This window comes from Sturnus vulgaris, chromosome 1 (assembly GCF_052056855.1).
Source record: "Sturnus vulgaris isolate bStuVul1 chromosome 1, bStuVul1.hap1, whole genome shotgun sequence".
Classification (NCBI taxonomy): domain Eukaryota; kingdom Metazoa; phylum Chordata; class Aves; order Passeriformes; family Sturnidae; genus Sturnus; species Sturnus vulgaris.
In genome coordinates, this window is record NC_142243.1 from 28,468,985 (window position 1) to 28,485,672 (window position 16,688).

The following is a 16,688-nucleotide window of genomic DNA, read 5'->3' on the forward strand; positions in this document are numbered from 1 at the left end:
TTTTCATCACTTGTCTGCATGATCTGAAACTCATTCACTTGTAATTTTTCTCACAGTCCAAACTGCTTATTTAATCTATTTGTTCAGTCATGTAGATTCGTATGCACTAGAACAGCATTTAATGCATTTGAAATAAACTACATTACCATGAGTAAGTTTATATTTTTGATAAGCATCTTCAAAATCTGTCTGTGAACCTTCTTCCATGAAGCTTCCTCTCTGCCATAAACAATGGCAGAGGCTCAGTCACCTGGCCTTTTCCAGGACAGTAAGAGTGTCCCCATGGGTTGCATTTTCATCTTGATTGAGCACAGGGGAGGCTATGGTAGCATGTTATAAACACCTACATTTTTAACATGTGATATCAATCATGAGAGTTTGAAGGGAGGGAGGGAAGGAAGGAAGCAAGGAAGGAAGGAAGGAAGGAAGGAACTCAAACTTATTTAAGTTCACTTATTTTAGTCATTAAAACTCCTTCTTCAGCTGTCCATTACAAGAATTAATCAAAACATAAAACAATGTTTTACTTGTAACAGTACAATATCTTGCAAATACTTACAGAAGTCAGGAACTTAGGAGTTGAAGCCTGATGCTGAACTTAACATTATAAGAAAAGTATTAGCAGCTACATGTGAAAATAGTTTCATTTAAAAAAAATTATATTAAATTATTCTACTCTGGTTTTAAGCAATAAATAAACTTCTTATTGCATTTGTAAGCAGTTTAAGTTTGAAAGCAAGACATAATATATCACAGAACTTTATGTAGTATTTAGGTCTATCTGTGTCCTGAAATCTTCAGCAATTATTAATGTAACACGAGAAACAATTGTAACAGGTTAGTTTTTCGGAATTCCAGCTGACTAGCCGTAATCAAAAAATTTCCATACAGTAGTGGAAAGTACCTATATGGCAGGATTCATTTGATCAGTCTATACTATACTATACTATACTATACTATACTATACTATACTATACTATACTATACTATACTATGCAATTATTTATAGACAATTGTTTCTGTAATTATAAGGGATGGGACAGTAAATATCCTGAAATCACTTTCTAGAACCCATTAATTAAATATATAAATAAATTAGAATATGAATATGTCCTTTAGTTTAATTTAAAAATATACTCAGTGTGACTAAACGCTTATATATAAAGTATATATTCCAGCAACTATCAAACACAAAGTAATGTTTTTGTTTGCAATCACTGCTGTAATGTGCGTTAAAATAACTGTCAAAATAAAGATCAGAGAACCAATTAATTCAAAATTTCTAATGAGAGAACTCACTGGAGTCTTTTCCACTGCTCTCTCTTGAAATCTCATTTACATATTAGATCTATACCATGGGATGACACAGTTCATCCATATTTCACACAATACTCTCAGTCAAACTCCTGGTAAAAGCCTCTATAATTTTGACAGAAAGAAAGAAGCCATGTAGAAAGAATGCTTCTATAATTGCACTCAACAACCAATCTGACTCTAGTGTTTGTCAGATAGGACAAAAATGGCATTCATTTTTCACCTTGCAGAGTTTCTAGCCTTCACTGGTAGTTAACAAATAATACGCATAGCTGTATAAATATATTTCATAAAATGGATGTGCAGAAGTTTTCAAAATAATTGGATCCAAAGTTAGTGTAGTATTGACACATAATTTATTTTCCTTCCTCATCTAATTTTGTGTTTCTCTACACGCACTGTAGTTACAGTGCTGATGGAAAATAGTCTACATAATACTGTAAAAAACACTTGAAGAATAGGCTGTGTAATAACTAAAAATAAATAAAATCTTTCTCAAAACCGAGGATAAATAAATAAATGCATCAAGAACATACGATTCTCAGAATTGAGAGCTTTTGAAAGGTGAAGCAATTAAATACCACAATTGAATACCTCAATTAAGGTTCTTCAGGACTGAAATAATCTTGTTTCTTATGTCTACCAATCCTTGGTGAAGTTTATAAACAGTTAGCTAACATTCAACCCATTTTTTCTACAAGAGCATCAAAACAATTTTTAACTAGGAGATGCTACCAAATTAATTCTTGTTAGCTCTTTGGAATGACATTTTGACACAAAAGCAGAAGCAGCTTTGGAAGCTCTCAAAAGCATCTGTGAAGATATTTTTTATGCTATCAATCACAATCAATCTATTTTAAAAAAGTCTAACATCCTTCAGTTAGATAAGAAGAGAGAAATATTTAGTTGGTGATATGAATGCTACTGGACACTGAATAGCAAACTGCCACACAATTTCACAACTATTAAGGAAACGTGAACTTCATATAGGAAAAGAAAACATTAGTATTCCATTGATAGTGTTTTTCCTCCATTTCAGTGGTTTTGTCTGACAAGGTTGCAGCCAGAATATGTCTTTCAGACCTGTCAACCCTGAAAAGCAACTCCAGTGACATGAATCATCAAAAATTGACTTTTCTATTATATGAGGGCCTTATTTTCTGACTTTGACTGAAGTGGTTTTATACCTGTAAAATTTTAAACAGAATTCATTATATAACTTGCTGTTTGTGCTATTCAGAACATACAACTCAGCCTTTTCTTTTACAAGGTATATCCCTTGAATAAAAATATACATTTCTTACTGGGAGAGCATAGTCAAAGACAGGGAATCTGACAACATTAAAACCAAGGTGCTGTGAAGCTCTTTTTTTTTGGCCTTTCAGCTGTTCTCCGGTGCTTTGTTCCTCTTTTTGCTGTCTCTCCAGTTTTCTAATCTCTTTTACCCCATACATTTTAACCATTAGTATTTCTCACACTGAAGTTAACATCGAGGATAAAATATACAGTATCAGCAGGAAGATTAAAGTTCTTAAAGCATAAAGCAAGAGGATCATCTGTTTCTGTATTCTGAGACCTAGAGGCCAGAGCTAGCTGAAGAAAATAGGCTGATTGAAGAAAAAATAATGCTTCAACTTCTTTTGAACATTTCTTCCTCTCCACAAACCCAGTAAAATTTATAACTTGCCCCCTCAGTCTCTCCTTGCAGTAGCGTCCAGGAGTTTAATTTTCCAGTGCCAGCAGTGTCAGTGCTGCAGAGAGTGCTCACTGTGTCCATCACCCCAGTTGGTGCCAAGATCTGGGAAAAGGCAAGTTTATCCTGCTGCCTGCTGTCTGAACTACCAAGTACTGGCTGATATAATCCTCCTTCTGAAACGACTCTTGGTATGCAGAGGGCATCTTTTGTGGAGAAACATGATAAACTTACCTGAAAATCAGCCCTGTTTGGTGAGCAGCAATCCTCTACCCTACATCTGGAACATTTGTGTAGTACAAAAAGTGGGATGAACAGTACATCTTCATTTTTTCTTTTCCAACACAAAACTTTTGAGGAAGTCTCTTTGCTGGACTCTGCTTATACTTACAGAGACACGCAGCTGTTATTAACAGCCAAATTATTTTGAGCACTCATTTAGTTTCTAGATTAAAAAAATTAATGTAAAGATTTTTTTTTTCCACTGCAAGACTGATTTAGATTTTTTATTTTTGCTTTTAAGGGATACGTCTTTGGAATGTTTAACATTTTTTTCCATGGAGTTCTTCCTTTGATTCAGAGAATTATGCAGCATACCAAAATGCACAACTAGAAAAATACCTGGTTTTACCACAATGCAAATAGCAAAAGACATCTTAAATTCCATAGAGTCTAAGCCTTCATTTTTCCTGTTAAATAACATATTTTAATCTAACAGAAGAGAAACATTTTTTACTTTACAATATCTATTTACTGCTGACTACATCCAGGCTCCTCTGTATGTCAGAAACACTGATGTCATCTTTGTTTATTTGGAGTATGCATGCATCCAGATAAATGTATAACTTTAAAAAGTCACAGACATTTTCAGGGCAAACTATTAATTGCTGCCTGGGAAGAGCATAAAAACATGTTTGTAGAGGGCAGAAAATCCTGCTCATTTATTCTACCATTTTACCCCTCAGATACACATAGAGTACAGGACTATAAGTTGCATATTACTGTGGCTAACACACGGTATTTAGATTTAGAGCCCTTTAATTTTCTCTCATCAATATTTGGAGAAAAGTGGATTGCAGTTCTATGCAATGACAAATAGTGAATCAAATTTCAGTTTGTTTTTCACAGCTCGTTTTGTTTAATGAAATAATTCACTTGTTAAAGCTACTGATGCACAAACACTATTGAAAATCTATCTCTTTTGTTTGCTCTGTTTGTAAAAAAACCCTAAAACCTAAGGGAATATTCAAGAATCTTGTATGTTTACCTGGCCTAGGTAATGTGCTGTAAAAATATTGAACTTGTTCCCATTCCTCAACAATATGCATACTGGAAATTAACACACTTCTAAAGTAATGTTACTGCATCCTGTAGTTTTTGAGGATAAATTTTCAGTATGTTTCTGGGTGTTTTTAATTGAAATCCTGATAATGTTATTGAAATTCTATAGATAATGTTTTGGATTAAATGTTATAAAGTTCTGTTACCTCTATGCCTTGAAAAAGAATTAAACATTTAAAGCTACCTCTAAATATTACTAAGGTTCTATGTTCTTTCTTCTTGTACACTTTTTTTCTCATTTCTGATTTACACAATTTCTCTCTGAAGAAATATCTTGGCTAAAATATCTCAAGTATGTGAATGATTCACCTCTAATGCCACCTTTCATTTCACTGTGTGAGATCTTGTGAAATTCTTGTCAGATAGTGTTTCTTACTCTTTCCTCTATACATGATTAAATTCTGTCTACTCTAGGAGCATAAGGCAACACAAAACCCAGAAGTGCAGGGTGACTGAGACAGGGAGGCACCCCTGGAGGTTATCTAGCCCAACATCCTGCTCAAACAGGATTGCTGAAGCTATGATAGGTTACTGAAGGCTGTGTCCACTGGAGTTTTGTCTCTCTCTGAAGATTCCACAAACTCCCTGGTCAAGCCATACCAGTGTTTAGAACCCTGAGAGGAAAGAATCTTCTTAAACAGAATTTCTGCTATTTCAGTTGTGTCCATTGCACCTTGACATAGGAGAGTTATGTCCCTAAGCACTTCAAGTCAAATCACTGCCTTTTTGGAGCATTTTATCGTCATTAGAATCAACCTAAAGCTGTTTAGGATCTAAACACCATGCAGTTAAGCCCCTTAGAGATGTACCCAGCATAGTCTGGCCTTGGTGAAGTTACTTTACAACACTCAGCTAAGAAAATACAAAAGGAGGGTTTAACTTCAATCTTTCACAGCAGCTTAGCATTAAGAGAACTAACTTTCCTACGAAGAAACTCTAAAAACCTCCTAGGCTCAAGGCAGTCTTCCCACAATGCCACCCTATTCTGTGCAAAAGTCCACTTTTTCCTTGCTTGGAACTGGAGCCCAGTGCCACCAAAAATAACTAAGTATTTTCAATTCCTTTGCAACCACCAGATGCACTGAGCATCACCATATATGTATTCACACTTATCCTTGCTTAAAACTTGGGGGAGTGGGGGGGTTGTGTATTTAATTTTTTACCTTTTGTACTGCTGAACATTTATTCTTATATGCAGGTTGCATACTGGTTGAGCTTCTGTCTATCAGGCCTAGAGCATCACCAAGGTTTACAAACTGAACACAGTGCAACATCCAGGCTGTTTACCCCAATCCACATATTCTGTCATAAAGAAATTAATTTCAATGCAAAACATATGAGGGAAAACAACTGACTGGATCTGACAATAGTACCTATGGTAAACACTGTTTTCTCAAGTTCACTCAAGTTTTGCTTATTTTAATTTTTCAGTTCTTCCTCGTTTAAGCTGTCAAGATGTTAACTATTCATGTTGGCAGACAGCAACACCTGAAGCTATCCAAAACCAACTGTGGAGGAGGATGTTGTATGTTTGTTTTCTCTGTGAATTGAAAGGGGTTCGTTAGGTTTATTTTTACTACTATTTTTCATTTAAATGGCTACTTTATCAATATAAACTCCTAAATCAAAACAAAATAAAGAAAACATGCTCTTCTTTTTATAAATTTGATGAGCCAAAAAACCCCTCAAAACTTTAGCCATTAAATGTAATATAAATACAAATATAATATAATCTAATGAATATTACAATCAGAGTTATTCTACTTTTCTTACTTTGTAGATGGCTGACATTTTGATAATGTTGTGGTTTTATAATTGTTTTTAAGATTCTATGTTTATTTAAGAGCCCATATATTATGTCAACCTATTGTAATTTTGTGCATATGCTTTACAATCAGAATTCATAAAATTAAAGGCTCTATGTATTTCACAGATTTTACAGTCCATATTTAAATTATATGCTTCTAATTACATAAATTTCAAATATTCTTCCAACATTCCTTTATCACCATAATTTCTGTAGAAAACAAAAGATTTCTTTAAGCCTAAAAAAACCACACACTATTATTATTTTTATATCGAGGTCAATGCTACCTCATCATTCTCATTCTCAAATATCTGTGTAAGTGTATTTCTGAGTGATATTTTTACCTTTTTTTCTTTTATGCTCTGCCATCTGATACTACTTTTACCCTTTTATTTTCCTCTTGCCAACACATTTTGGAATTTATCAATTTCTTGTGAGCAAGAAATTGCCAAAAGAAGCAGCACAACTAAAAATTGCATGCAATTGTCTCAATTTTCTTCAGTTTTCATTTCTGAGCCTTCAGTAAGAAATGCCATGAAGAACTTGGATCTCAGAACATCAGGCAAGCCTTAGGTCTTACTTTAATGGAGAAAAAATGAAAGCGACATTAAAGTGATCATGTGTGCCACATCTTATTCTGTACTTTACCTTTGTGGGTTCCTATAATCTGCAATGTAAAGGTTGGTTTCTTTCTGTGTGAGTTGTGGTTCAAATCTTCCTCTGGTATTTTCACTTTGTTGCTGGGACTTTTGTCCAATATTGCAGAACTCTCACAACAGTTTTAGAGAAGATGTATTTACCATGTCATGGTAGTGCAAACCTTTATGAGATTTATTTTTCCATTTTCTAACGGAAAAGATATTTAGTCATGCATATACAGGAATAATTTCTACTTTAAAGCTCCCATCAATTTTTTATTGACTACATCATATTTTTGAGATACTTTGAGGCCTTTCAATTTGGAGTTATGCTTATTTATCTGGTGCTTTTGCAGAGTATTTTTCTTTTTCAAAGGTGAAAAGTACTTTATTTACTGACCAGAGGTTTTCCCTAATTAGTTTACTCAATCCAGCTGCATCCGTTCACCCAATTTTTAGTATTTCATTTAAATTCTAAATACTGACATTCTTCAGTCACAAAGAATGTATTACATGCCATATTAATATACATTCAACCCACTATTATTCTCTCTGCTTTTGCAGCAGAAGAGGGAAGCTCAGAACCCTCTGAAAGACACCTGTCAGTTTAGATAAGTCATACTCCAATCAAAACTCCCATCTCAAAACAGGTTTTCCCTTAAAATTTATTTTTGGATTTCACTGTAATTTCATGAAATAAAAGTTGTCAAAACACAGATAGAGAGAGCACTGTAATCCCATAATCTTGTAATTTCCAAGATCCTTACTTTTGCAAAGGTCTGCTTGGAAGAAGCTCTGTTTAAGTGCCCCACAGCCACTCAATGCAGCAATCACAGCAGCTGCCACAGCCCTTTCTTCAGCCAGGCAGCACCTGAGGGCAACACAGCAGCTAACATCTGCAGTGCCTGGATGCTTCCCTAACAAAGCACAGCTCTCCAAGGAGACTACTCTGTGTGATACCAGCTCAGAGGAAAACTTCCAGCAGTAATCCCCACGGGAAGCAGGAGGGATGCAGATCAGAAGTTACCAGTATTTACCTGTTTCAAATAAAGGCTTTGATGTGCTTCACTACATTTTTTTTCCCATAGGTTATATATAGGATAAAATTATACCATAGGAGTTGCTGTGATGAATGACTTTGTTAAAAGAGACTGGCTTATAACATAGTGCAAGTCTTAATGGAAAATGGCAAAGCTTAACTCTTCTCAGTAGTTTCATTCACCAACTGTAACTAAACAGGCAAAACTGGAAACATTGAGCATGTAATTCATAGACACCTGCATTATGAACTAAGGTGTTAATTTACCATTACATTTAAAATATACTCACATTAAATTAATGTACTTAAATGTGCAAGATAACTAAATGTATTATAACAGTTTTCACATGTATACATAAACAGCATAAATAACAGAAAATATGTATAGTTTTAGATAGTTAAGGGACTTACAAGAGCTGCCACCATGTAGCTGTGATACGGGTGGGAAAGACTGTAGTAATTTTCTCCTGTGAGAGGGAAAGGTTGGAGCAGGGGTGAGATATGTTGCAACTTGATGGATCACAAACTGGGGTATCCATTATTGACCACAGTTTGGATACCCCTAGTTTCTGATATAGTTTTTTTAACACAGAAAGCAAATAAAATGTGTTCACAATGAATCTGTTGTTAGCAATGAGATAATTTAATAAGTGACTTGTACACTGTTCAGTAATTTCCAGATTCTTCGTTTTAGACAACCAAGCTGAAATATAGTACAGTAGAAATGTATCCTACCTCACACTACACAGTAAAATTTTAAAGAAAAAACAAACAAATAAAAATCAAACACAAAAAAAGGAAATTCAAGCTGAAAGAGGCTTTCCTTTGGAAAAAAAAAAAGTCAGTTAATTATGGCTTATTTCTACAACAACTCTGTAAAAATATTTTCACAGATGAAAAAATTGCATGTAGCTAAAGTTTTAAAAAAGTCTCCTTAACAATTCATAGAAATTGATATATATAAAGTTGACTGAACATGGAAAAAGATCTAGCAGCCTGCCTGGCTAGCAAGCTCATGTTTAAACAGAAATCCCTAAAAGTTTATTCATTAAATCAATCAGGAATTTAACTCACATTTACAGTAATTAGACCATCCAAAGACCTTTGTATCCACTTAGAAAGAAATCCTGAAAGATAGTACACCAAACACAGTCACTCTTATTATTTATTTATTATCATGCTATGCCATTGATTAAACTGATGAAATGATATTATTTCAATAATCAGGAAAAAAATCCTCAAAAAACCCAAACCACACAAATAACCAACCCACATAGCTCACAACACAGAATACATTATAAGTGTTCCCTTACAACTAACAATTCCTAGAAGGAATGCTAAATATTTTATACCATTTCTGCTTCAGTTCCTTTATAGCAAGACTATAGTCAAAATTGTAATCTAAGAATCAGTGCATCCTGTATGGCTGGTGAAAGCTTTGGGAACGCATTTCCTAAAATTGTGTCTGGAATGTTACACTACATTGTTAATCCTTGCTCTCCCACTTTTCCATATCATAAAATTGGTGTGTTGTTCAGCTACAAGCTAGAAGTGAAAAACTAATTAGTACTTACACAGTGCTTTAAACCTGTAAGGCACCATATAAATTTTAAGTTATCAGATATTTTCAAAACACAATCTACTTCAAAATACATTTTTCATTGCTATTATTTAAAAATTATTTATAAATTAAAAATTCATCTCACCATTTCTTAAAGTGGGATATATACTGGATTTAAATAGTGTTAATAAGTACATATCTCTAAAAAGGCAATAATATCAAGAGGCCAGTGTTGGCAGGACTGAGTTATGGGAAGGCTCTTTATGATCTCTGTCATGTGTCATGTGGCAGATTTTGCACTGATTGATCAGTAGCAATATAGCTTACATCAATCATTATTTTTCAGATTTGGAGGAGACATAAATATTGGGGAAGACTTCTGCTTATATGCACTGAGACAACAGGAATCAGAAAATTATTAAAAAAATAAAAGGACTTATTTGATTTCTTTGTTTTATTTATGAATGCCTTTATATCTACTGTCAGTATTACTGATGTTACCTGGATATTTTCTCTCGAGAAAGGGAGAGTGTGTGATGTGATTTATACCACAAAATAATTGTGCTGCAGAAATAATTATTTAAATCTGACTGAGCGACCTTTTCACACTTCACAAGCAGTGCTGGAGAGACAAACCACCAAGGGACCCACCCTCTGGATGAGGGCTGTATACAGGCACACCACCACACCAAAGGGCTGAGGAACAGATGCACAGTGACAGTGTTCACCATTATCTCAGGCTTTAACTACTCCTTGCAATGACATTTCAAGACAACACAAGCTTGGAGGCTTTGACAACACAGCCTTTGAGACAGAAGCAATAAAAGAAGGGACTGTACAAAGCAGACAAGCAGCAGTCTACCAGTGTATCTATTGACCATTTGTTCTGACTTTCCCATAATTACTAACCCACCAATACCTAGAATAACTGTTCTTCCTTTCTAAAGAAAAATTGTCTAACAATACTACATATCCACATTCTGATTAAATGCAAAGTTCACTGGGATCTTTTATCTGATCTCATCTGTCTGTACTTCCCAGCAGGCAGCAACAGTCTCAGTATTCCTGCAGCACACAAAACATTTGTGTCACAAAGGCCTTTGTTTGTAACCAGAACAACAGATAATTTAGCTATTATTTCTGATTTTTCAGATTTTCCATTACACATTGCAAATGTTTTTTAAATGCTCAGTTTCACTCGCCTCCATCTCATCATGGAGGAGATGTCAGATCAAAACAGAATATAATAACACAAGGAAAAATACTTTCTCTTTTAGCCACTCAGTTATTTCAGAAAAAAAGAACACTAGAAGCAAATCTGTCATCTGTAAAAGAAATGTCATGCCTTTCTCAACTACTTCTCTGAAAAAGTGCAGATTTGTCTGAAGTATCCACCATGTTGAAAGAATCTACTCCAAGGCTGAGTGGGAAATTGAAATAGAGGATCATCTTCCCATTTGTTTTTGAAGAGGCAATCATGGAAGAGTATTAAAAGCAATCTGAAAGGGAACTTCGAATTTCCCCTTTGTGGATGATTGTTATGTGAAGGCTGATCCAAGCTAATGCCAAGATGTGATTAACTTAAAATTGAAGTTGCCACACAAAAAAATTAAATTCCAAATAAAACTGTTATTTTAAAACATTCCTCAGCAGCAAAAAGTATAAAAATAACAAAATACATAAATATATAATTCATAATCAGCAAGACATATGTCACGAAAGTTAAATCTAAACTCCTCGACAAAAACAACAAAAAACCCCCAAAACCAGTCAGCATCTAAAGAGAAAAAAAAAAAAAAAACCACCAAAAAAGCACAGTGCAAAAAACCCGCACCACTTACCAACTATCCATAGGAAGAGATGTCCCACAGAATAAGCGTAAATAAACGTGGCTGGCTGTACAAAAGCACGATTGTAAATGCAGAAAAAATTCTGTTATTATTCCACTTTTTAAAACTATCAAACCAGTGTTTTTATTGGTGTAATTCATGTACTGAGGTTTCTCCTCTCTTCTTATTTGGGGTTTCTAATATGCTTTTGTTTGTTTGTTTGGGGTATTTTTAAGTTTTTTTTAATTATTATTATGCAAGATGTTTACCTATAGGTTACTGAAGTTCAGACTGATTCTTCATAAACTTATCACAGCTTGCAGCAGTATCTACAGAATCTGTATGATGTCCTTGCTTAAAACTTTGCTATTTAGTGGTTTTGGGATTCGCTAATTCCCCTGAAGTGTGAAAGAAATAACAGAATCAGCTTCATTCCCTCATGCGCATTCACTTACATGATTAAAAGCAGTAAATCATCTTTTCTGGGAGGAACATAAACTACCATTTAGAGTATACTCAGCAGGTGAAAATGCTTGCTAAAAAGGCACCAGTCCTACACTGGTGCTGTGCAGAACTATGCTGTTTTACACATTTATACCTCTTAATATGATCTTAAAATATGAAATTGAAGAAATGGAGAATAACATTATTCAAAACAATGCAAAATCAGCTTATTTTGAAACACTAGTGAAGGAATTAGCTTCGCATTTGTATTATATTCTAAAAGCACATGGTTAATATTAATTAATTTGAATATCAATCCTTTTTGCATTGTTTACAAAATATTTTTAAGTAACAGAATATACAATATAACTAATCATCATCGCGAGTGCTGACTACAACTTGTTCTTTATATTTTCCAAAACAGCTGCTTACACTACTATAAATTGATAGGTATAGTTACTTAAATCTGGGTCTGAAAATGCCGGGCTCTTCCACATTTTTTTGCAAATATTTATTCTTTTCTAAAGTACTGAAGGTTCCAGTACCTAAGTCATAAAAATGTTATAAGCTCTAACAGAATTCAAAACATGAGCAGAAACTGAGATCACACAGCTGTATAATGCAGTCATTCCACTAATGCAACTATTTTTCAAAAATCAAAATTTATACTTGCACATGAAGTACATTATTTTCTCATTTATACTGATCATGAAAAAGCTAATAAATTATCTCTTTTAGTGGTCAGAAAGCAAAGCAAGTTTTAAAAAGGATTTAAATTTTAATAAGGCCTCAATCCCACTGCCTGTCAGTTGCAACCAGATATGATTTGTCAAACTTTATATAGCAAAGGATCATCAGAGTTAAACTAACCTCTTTCAGAAGTAAAATCATATAGTGATAGAACTAGTTCTGGGTTTTTCAACAACATGGTCAAAACTATATTTTCTTGTCCAAAGGACACAAGGCTTGAATACAGCTGAAATGGAACATGGTTCACTTAGGATGGAGCACAAGGAAATTGGACTTGGAAACTTCTGAAGCCAGAAATAGAAGATGGCAACTTGTCCTGTCAGAGGGAGCAGTCTCTCTGTCCTGTACCTGCCAATGTACCCCCCAGCCTCTGCTGGCTGCAGAATGGTTTTCTACAGAAACATAGAATCATTTAGATTGAAAAACACCTCCAAGGTCATTGAATCCAACCTGTGACTGATCACCATCTTGTCAGCTCGACCATGGCACAAAGTGCCACATACAGTCATTTCTTGAACACTTCCAGGGACGGTGACTCCACCACCTCCCTGGGAAGCCCATTCCAATGTTTAACAATACTTTACATGAAGAAATTCTTCCTGATATTCAACCTGAACACCCCTGTGCAGCTTGAGGCTGCGTCCTCATATCCTGTCTCTGGCTGCCTGGGAAAAGAAAACAACCCCCACCTGGCTACAGCCTCCGTTCAGGCAGTGTAGAGAGCAATAAGCTCTTTCCTAAGCATTCTTTTCTCCAGGACAAACACCCCCAGCTCCCTCAGCTGCTCCTCACAGGGCTTGTGCTCCAGACCTTCTCCAGCTCTGTTGTCCTTCTCCAGACACTCTCCAGCACCTCAATATTTTTCTTGACGTGAAGGGCCCAGAACTGGACATGGGATTCGAGGTGTGGCCTCACCAATGATCATTGCAGTGTATCCTGGTCCTGATGGCTACACTATTTTTGATACAAGCCAGGCTGCCATTGGCCTTCTTGGCCACCTGGGAACACTGGGAGCTCATGTTCAGATGTCTGTCCACCAGTAACCCCATGTCACTTTCTCCTAGTGTCTGGAAAGCTTTCCAGATACTCTTCCCTGAGGCAGTAGGACTGCCTGGGGTTGTTGTGACCCAAGTGCAGACCCAGCATCTGGCCTTGGTGAACCTCATACAATTGACCTCAGCCCATTGATCCAGCCCATCCAGACCCCTCTGCTGAGCCTTCCTGCCCTCCAGCAGATCCACACTCCCACCCAACAGTGTCCTTCACAAACGTACTGAGGGTGCACTCAATCCCTTGTCCAGATCATCAGTAGAGATATTAAACAGGACTGTTCCCAACACTGAGCCCCAGGGAAGCCCACTAGAGACCATCTCCCAACTGGATGTGGCAACATTCACCATCCCTCTCTGGGCCCTGCCTTCCAGCCTGCTTTTAACTCAGGTTCTTAATGGGAAAAGGCAGCTCCTGCAGTATCATGCCTTCCTACCTCACTTGCACCTAGAATCCATCTGCTGAGCATATACCCATATTACTGGGATAAGATCTTTCAGCTAAAGCCGAGCCTTAAGTGCATTTGGGATGAGGAGAAGTTTTCTCATAACTCACTTCTAGATAGACACAAGGCATTTTAGTGTGATCTGATACAGTACAGAGGGAAAGAGAGCCAAAGGACCACACCATCTCCCTTCTTGGTTGCTACTTCATCCCTTTATGCAAAGGGTGTATGTTCATACCACTGACATTGCACTGCACTGTTAAATGAAATTATGGTGTGAAAATTTACAGCTCTTCAACATGTATTTTTCAAGAGAAATTTCACCCAAGCTTAAAATGCTTTTAAAGTAAGTAATCTAACACTTTGCAATTGAGAAAACCTAAATGAACTTATATGGCTTAGAAGATAGCAGCTAACTTGCTCAACATATCAGGACAATTATTTTAAAAGCAGATGACCTATTCCCTTTTTTGATGGATGTAGAGGAGGAAAGTTTTTGTTTGTTTTGGTGTTTGTTTTTTTGAGAGCATGTGCATTGGGCTCCACAACATTACAGAAACTTTTCAAGCCTCTATTTAGGTGATAAAATTCACTCGGTTTTTTTTGACCTTAGTATAATAAGCACTGAGGGTATAATGACTATTGCTGTTAACCTGATAGCTTTTCCCCTCACATGGGATTGCTTTTTAACTCCTGAACACATACTCCTGTCCTCAAACTTTACATACAAAATCTTGCTTCAACATTTTATTTTTTGTTATGTCCCAGGAATATATATTAGCTAAATAATAACGTTTTTATTTATTTAGTTTTCCAATAAAATTAGTCTCACCTGGTGAGCAATCGAGGAATAAAATAATTATCAATGTAAAAAGGAAACCTATAAAGTCATCACTATTCTTATTGATATCAGGATGTTGTATTTGATAAATGACTAAAATGTTATTTTGAAGTAATGACGATTTTAAGATGAGTGTTTGTCTTAAATGGTATCTTATCAATGTTTAGAAATCAAGACCAGCTAATACTTTCAACTGAAATCAAGATCAAGAGAGCCAGCCCTTAATAAATCTTCTCATTTAGACTTGCATAGTTAAACGATAGCAAAGCAAACATGAAAACTTTCCATAGGAGTTTATGGTCTGCTTAGGAATTACTAGAAATTCAAATATTTATGAGAAAAATTTATCTAGGCGCTTTTCCATGTTGATATCATGTTGGTTTAAACTGCTAAATAAATAAATAAATAAATAAGCATCAACTATAGTTGATGATCATATTTACAGAAAAAAAAAGTAACATGTAGATTAACACAGGAAATATTGTTAATATTGTAGTATTTCCAGAGAGTGCAATTTTCTCAAGCTGTTATGCTGACACCAAGTAGTACCTCTGATGTGGGAAGACACAAACATTAAAATCAGTGAGGCAGTAGAGATCACACAGATACACAATGAGAAAATAAACTATATCTGTGGGTGATAAAATATAGTTTAAAAAAAAGGAAAGAAAAAGTGCAGCACACCACAGATTCTGTGGTTTCATTAAAATAACATAAAAGCAGAATTACATAAAGTTGGAGAGATTGTTTTAAATTAAAAGAGCAGAAAAAATCACACAGGAAAAAAACCCCATCCTTTTCATAAGTTACGTTACACACACACTACTTCCAAATGTTTCCTGCATCCTTGGATATAAAATCATGCCATACTTTTGAGAAATATATCAAAACATTAGTTTTCTGCATACAAATATTTCTATTTGAGAGAATAATTTTTTTTTCTTCTTTTTACTAGTTGAAAAGTAAGAGCATATTATATTTGAAATATGTTGTTCTTACCTGTCTTGAAAAGCTAGCTTGTCACTTGTTCAGGAATACCTTGATCCGATGCCTGTAACAATTCATCTAACCTTAAATGAAACCCTGTGCTGGGGGGAGGTTCTCATTTCTATTACTTTTTAAACAAAAAAAAAAAAATAGATGACAGATCCTTTTTACAAGGTAGCCTAGAGTGTCTAGTTCTTGTCACAATGTTGTCATAGTGACAGTGACATCAATATACTTCATGACAATCAGTACAGCAATTTTTCTGGAGACAACACCAGCGTTGATTCCTGAGTGTATTTTGTATTGACTTCCTTTTCAAGTCTCATTAGATAATTTATTTTTGCACTATTCTTTAATTCAAATGTGACTGCACTAATTATTGTGGTTGTAAGCAGCCTAGTTAAAAAAAGCAAGCAAACAAAAAATATTGAAACTAAAATATTACAAAACTAAAAGAATACAAAACAAAAAAGTTTGACTACAAAATTTCTTTCTACAAATTAAAGTCTCTGTTATTTGTTAGTAGAACAGAGAGACCTCCTAGGTATGATTCTGTGACTCTATACTCATATATTTTTTCAAATAAGGATTATTTACAGTATAAAGTACTATACATACATACAAAAGGAAAAGAAAATGGTTGCCTAGAAAAAGGTGATATATTCTCAGTCTCAAGTATATTTTTCTGGGAAAATTCTGTATGTTCACTAAAATCCTGCTGTTTCATGATAATTCTTCACATTATTATAGCAGCCATTTTCAACCCACAACTTGTCACCTTCCTGAAACTTCACATTTTCTGTTATTGCTACATGATATACAATCATATAAGTTCCCAAGACATGAAGTGTATACTCCACATTTTTTTCACTAAAAGTAAGAAAAAGCTGCAGTTCACCTCTGATCAATCTAATCTGCCAAGGCAGCAAACTACTAGTGCTAATTGTTG

At 35.0% G+C, this 16,688-nt stretch overlaps 1 protein-coding gene across 1 annotated transcript in view; it reads right to left on the reverse strand.

The window, feature by feature from the left end:
* DGKB (diacylglycerol kinase beta) overlaps positions 1–15,829 on the reverse strand; it is a 377,865-nt gene extending 362,036 nt beyond the window's left edge. The window contains exons 1-2 of the mRNA XM_088162387.1: positions 15,752–15,829; positions 8,244–8,299 (exon numbers count right to left, since the gene is read on the reverse strand). The gene's annotated coding sequence lies outside the window, so the exon portion shown is untranslated. The remainder of the gene's footprint in view (positions 1–8,243; positions 8,300–15,751) is intronic.
* Positions 15,830–16,688: the final 859 nt, after the last annotated feature.